The sequence below is a fragment of the Lipotes vexillifer genome, unplaced genomic scaffold, assembly GCF_000442215.2.
Source record: "Lipotes vexillifer unplaced genomic scaffold, Lipotes_vexillifer_v1.1 scaffold23, whole genome shotgun sequence".
NCBI lineage: Eukaryota > Metazoa > Chordata > Mammalia > Artiodactyla > Lipotidae > Lipotes > Lipotes vexillifer.
This window is the reverse complement of record NW_006796283.1, coordinates 1,588,897-1,594,877: the sequence shown is the minus strand read 5'-3', so window position 1 is coordinate 1,594,877 and position 5,981 is coordinate 1,588,897.

The following is a 5,981-nucleotide window of genomic DNA, read 5'->3' as shown; positions in this document are numbered from 1 at the left end:
GGGCGGGCGGGCAGCCGATGGAGCCGAGCGGCGGGCGGAAAACGAAAGCGCAGGGCGGGTCGCTGCCGCTTTGTCTCCGGCGCCGCGGGCTGTTCGGGGAGCGAGTGAGAACCTCTGGCCTTGCGGAGACCAACATCTCACGGGCTTCCCGAACAGGCGGCCACGCTCGTTCACTTACTTGTGCACTCGTGCACACACATGCATACACTGATGCACATGCAAACCCGGTAAATTTCGCAGACTCAGACGTGCAAACTCACACCCACGCCTTCGTTCCCACTCACGCGCACACGGCGCTCAGGCGTGTGCGTGCCCACTCGTGCGCTCACTCACGCGCACACAGAAGGCCCACAGGAGCTTCAATTCGCACCTACTCCCACTCGTGCACACTAGCCACGCTGATCTGAGCTCACACGTAACTCAGTTGACACCCCCCCCCCCAGCATACACACTGAAAACCCGCCTATTTGGCCCCGCAGTCCCTGTGTCCCCGCTTCCCAAGAGCAGGTTCCGATTTCTCGCAGATGGTAAAGGCCCTGGCAGGAAGTTTATACGGCTCAACGTAAACACATTCTGGGGGATTCTTTAATAATAATAATAGAGAATTCCGCGTGCGCGGGGGGAGTTGGCCTAATGCCCCTGTGGGCTCGGCCTGCCGCCGCCGCGGGGGCCTCTGACATTGAGCGCCAGGCCAGGTTCCGGAAAGCAGTCGGCGCGGGCGGGGAGCATGGGCCCGGGCGGCCCTCGCGCGCCGGGCTGCCCGCAGCGGGGGGCTCGCACGCAGCCTTACCCCGCCAACCTCCCGGCGCTGGGGTGCGGGCTAGGACGGGGTAGGGGGGACGGTGGCGCCGAGCGCAGGATGGCGCAGGAGCCGGGCGCAACGCCGCACGCGGGGACCCAGGTGAGTGCTGTTCGCTCGCAGACTTCGGAGGAGGGAGGCGAGGGGTGTTTTCGCGGGTCGTCGCGAGGAGCCAGGACGCCGTGCCGCGGCGCGAGCTGGGGTGAGAGGCGTGTGCCGGGCTCGGAGTGCGGCCCCGCGGGCGCTTTTCAAAGCCCACCGGCCTCTCGGGTTTCTCGGGCCTCCTTGTCAACCCGCTGACGCCCCTCCTCGCTCCGACGCCTTCAGCTTCGGCGGTAGACGCCTCGTCGCCTTCGGGACGCCTGGCACGTCCATGCGAGGAGCTGGGGGTCTCGGCGGCGTAGCCTGCCCTGGCGGAGCGCGCTCGCGGGAGACTAGAAAGCCAGCTGCTCTGCGCTGCGCTTTCGCTCGGCTCTCCCGGCCTCGGCTCCGCACGCAGGCAGGGGTCGGTCGGCAGGGGAAGGGTGAGTGTGGGGTGTGACCGCGTCGTGTGCGGTTGTCTTCGCGCAGGTAGACGCGCGCTGGCAGACCCACTCCCACTTCCCAGAGCCCAGCCAGCATTCACCGACCGCAGGCATCCCGAGCACCGCGCACGGCCTCGGCCTCCATACGTCAGAGAACACCCCTCACACAGCTCAGGCGCCCCAACCGTTGCACGAGCGCTCTGGCCTGCCCACCGCCGAGGACACACTTTCGGTTACGTGCACACACTCCTGCGCTGCGCGTTCGCCCACGCACAGCCCGCCGCACACGCACACGCACGGCCGCTCCACTCGCGCGCGCGCACGTCCACGCACACGCAATCTCACATTTCTCTCTCCATCACTTCCCCCCCCCCCCCCCGTCTCTGCCCCCCCCCCCCCCCCCCCCGCCAGACGGCAGCTCCAGGGTAGGAGGCCCCGCGGCGCTGGGAGGGAAGTTCCCGAGAAGGGGTCGCTACTACCAGCTGCCGGGAGCACATCTGGCCTTTAGAAGAGAGGCTATTGGGGGAGGTTGCCCCACTCTCAAGGCAGCGAGGGGTGCAACGCACAGCCCCGAGGCTCCCAGAAAGTGATAGTAACCCCTCCCTTTCTCTCGCTCCTCCCCCACTGACAGGACGCTCCAAAATGAGGGGCTCTATAGAGCATGAAGTTGGGGCCCCTTTTTCCAGTAGCCCCCTTCCCCCTTAGGCCCCCTCTAGTTGGGAGAGGGCTACAGATTCCGTCTTCAGCTAACCCACAGATCAGTTTCCCTCACTCCTGCACATCACTGTTTCTCAGCGGCTCCCTTTGCGGGCTCTTGTGTGTTTTGGGGTGGGAAAGCTTCGGCCTTCCTGGGAGGAAGTGTGGAGTCAGGGCCCCGCCTGGCCTCCACTTACCCCTGAGGTCTAACAGTAGAATAGACTTTGCCGGGGAAGGCCAGCAGTTGCTGTGCCCAGGGAGAGGCTGAACGGCCTCGGAACCTCAGGAATGCGGCAGACAGAGGCTCTCTCCCCCAACCCCGCATCTCCACTGGGGCAGGAGGTAAAGTGGAGGGGAATGAGTTCCAGCTGTGTGGTTTGGAGGTTCCCCCCACCCCCCAGTTCTGGAAAGAGCCACAGCCGTGGCAAGGAGGGCTTTTCCAGACGGCCAGAGACTAAGCTTTCGGCTCTTAAGATGCCCTGAGAGGTCGCTCCTGATCTTGCCTTTGGGGGATGGAGAAACTGAGGCCCTGGCCTGCGTCAGCCAGCGCTGCCAAGCGAGCATCTCTCTGTGGTTTGCTCCGCCTCCAAGGGCTGACTGTCGTCGAATTTTACCCTCCCAGATGCCTCGTTACAGGCCGAGAGTGGAGAGAGAGGGGTGTTTAGAGATGCTTCTGTTGCCCCTACCCCTGGCTTTCTAGGCTCAAGGGCCCTGAGACCCATTGGAGAATCGACGGTGATAAAATAATAACCACCGCCACAGACACACGATGATAATAGGATTTATCGGTTGCTGGCCATGCACCCGGTACTGAGCTTCGCCTTATAAACACCTCTCAGATGTGCTTGATGTTTTTCTGGGCTGTGAATCCCTCTGATAAACTGTTGAAAACTAAAACCCTACCCCCACCCCTTCCAGAGGAAAGATACCTGCGACATTTGTAGAATGATTTTCAAGGTTTCACCAAATGCCTGGAGCCCGCGCATGAATCCACAACCTCCCATCCACGAACCCAGGACTGTGGTTAAACACCCCAAGGATACTTGTTTAACCTTCACAGATGACCCTACCAGGTCAATATTATCCCTCCCTTTACAGATGGGCTCAGTGACATTGCCTCATGTCCTAGGTCACCCTGCAGAGGCAGGACACAAATCCAGGTCTGAGCAGGACGGGGGTGGTTAAGCCTCCGGAGTACAGGGCAGAGACTGTCTGCGTGCAGACTCACAATCGTGGTCCGAATTTGAATCCAGTCTCCGCTATGTAGTGATGTTGCATAAGCCATTTGTGCATTTGTTTCTTGTCTTTTTTTGGCAGGGAGTGGGAGGGTGGGATTTATTGGTTGATTTTTCCCCAGCTTTATTGAGATACAGTTAACTCATTGGGTATGTTTCAGGTGTGCAGAGTGTTGATTTGATACATGTATATGTTGCAAAATGACACCATCCCATCACGTAGTTACCATTTCTTTCTTTTCTTTTCTTCTTTTTTGGGGGGCGTGAGAACGTTGAAGACCTCTCTTAGCAACGTTTAAGTATATGATACAGTGTTGTTAGCTATAAGCCCCATGCTGTAACTTAGTGTCTTCATCTAAAAAAATGGGACGAATAATGGCGTCTATTTCTTAGGGCTGTTGGGAGGATTGGACGAGACTGTGCAGAGAAAGACAGGCTATCCAAACAGACAGAAACAAACAAAACCCCCAGGGGCCCAGCTGCAGGGACTGTCGGAGAAAACGCAGACAGGGATTCGGGCAGCTTTCTGCTCTTAGCGCAGAGAGCTATCAAGAACACCCACCCATCCCAAATCCAATCTGCGCTCCAGCGCCGGCCCCAGGAACCCCAAAATGGGGAGGGGGGTGTAAAATCAGACACGCCTGCCATGTCTCCCACTCCCCAAACCCAAGGTATTTTTACTGGCTAATTGCTTAAGTGAAGCCGCCCGGGCCGAGAGCGCGCCGTAACCCGAGCAGGGAACCAGATCCAGCTCGGATTGTGCCCGGGCCGGCAGCGCGGGCGCGGGCGGGGGGCGGGGGCGGCCGCCGACCACCCACCGCGAGGGCAGCCGCCCTGCTCTGCATTAGCGCCGGCCCGCACCTCCCTCGTCCCCGCTCCCTCGAACCCCTTCCCCGGCGACGTCCAAAGGCGACAGAAGGTAGCGCGGGCCGGGCCCCAGACCAAGGTGGGCGTGTGGCAGTAAAGGAAGCCTCTTGGCTTGCGGACGTCGGTGGGGGGTTAGGGGTGGGAGGTTTGTGGTGCAAATGCGGCCCTGGGGGCAGGAGTCTGTGGGGAGAAGCGTCAGAGTCAGGAGGAGAGAGCACCGTCTCCCCAGTTACAGGGCGATCTGTGCACAGAGTAAGTCGGGTATTTCTCTGCAGACTCTGGAGGTGCACACATATCGCGCGTGCCAACGTGCAGAATATTGTCCAGAGAGCAGGAACTATAGAGCTAGAGAGGCACCGGGTAGTGCCCCGTAAGTGTGATCGTGTCAGGTGGGTGTACAATGTAAGGCCTGTGTGCACAGAATAGCACAAGGTGTGCAAATATAACTGTTTCCTGTGCTGAACATTATTAGGGTGTGGGTACAGCATAGTGACTTCATGCATAATGAATATTTTAAGATGTGAATAATATGACACGTTGTGTGTGCAGAATATTTGAGGGCAATAGGAAGCGTCCTGTACACCAAATATTATAAAGTGTGTATAGTACGTAGCAGGTTACACACGCAGAATAGTCTGGGGTGTGTACAGCATCACGTATTCTGGGCAGAATATTGTAGGCTCTGCGGACCATATAATATAGAACTACGTGGACTGTTGTAAGGTGTGTGCGTGATATAATGGGTTGTATTGGACACGATATAGTGGTTTCACACGCACGTCGTAAAGTACGGTGCGGTGCCTGTGCGCACGGAGCGTCCCGGGCAGCGTTTCGCAAGGAGAGGGGCCTGCGCTGTGACGCTCTGTCTACCCAAGCGTCAGGCAGTGCGTTTGCAGTGGAGCATGGTGGCGTGAGTAGAACTCCGTCAGGAGGTCTGCACGCAGCCAAGCATGCAATAATAAAAATACAGAGCTCACACATCCGACGGTCATGGAGGCCTGACCTTGTGCCCTCGCTAGGCACCTCAAGGCTACCACTCGCTCAGTAACCCCCACCATAACCCTGGGAGGCAGGTTCTGTTCCGATCTCAGGTCCCAGGGAAGTGAGTGATTCTCCTACTCTGCTTTTGTAGTGACAGAGCAACTTTCCTGCCCTTTGTCGTGCCGGGAAGGGAGGGCTGTCCTCCTCGGCATGGCATGGTATGGAGACGTGGGGACGATTTACCTTCCGTGCGGGTCTTTGAGAGGCTGTGAGCTCAGAACCGCGTAAGCCTCTGTCTGCAGCCAGCACAGAAAAGACGCAGAGACAAGGAACGTGGGCAGAATGCACACTAGAAGGGACCCCAAGCCCTGGGGAGCCCCAGTGCCCTCAGAAGGCCACTGGGGAGGCTCCTGCTCTGTGCTGCACACCCACACCTCGGGGTGGAGTCCCTGCTTGTGCCCGTTGCTGCCAGCCAAACTCTAAACTAAGGCAGTCCTGTTGTCTCCTCTTGTCAATGGCAAGTCAGATTCTGGGGCCCCTTAGAGTGTTCCTGGGGCTACCCCACAGTGGGGAGGAGAGAGAGAGCCCTACCCTCTGGCTTCACTGGCCCGGCCTCAGCCCGCTCGGCACAGATGCGGCTCCGAAACGGCACCTGTGGGGACCACCAGGGCCATGTTTGGGGAGCGGCTGAGGCAAGGGTTATCCCTGACCCAGGTCCTGGCAGTTCATCTCCCCTGTCAGCTGTACATTAGAGAGAGGTTCATATTTTGGTCAAAAAAATAAAATAAAATAAGAGGCTCGTATTTGCGCTGCTGCAGCCCTGCGATCGCCCCTCCACTTGGCCTTTTACCCAAAGGCACGCATTTTCCATGACGCTCT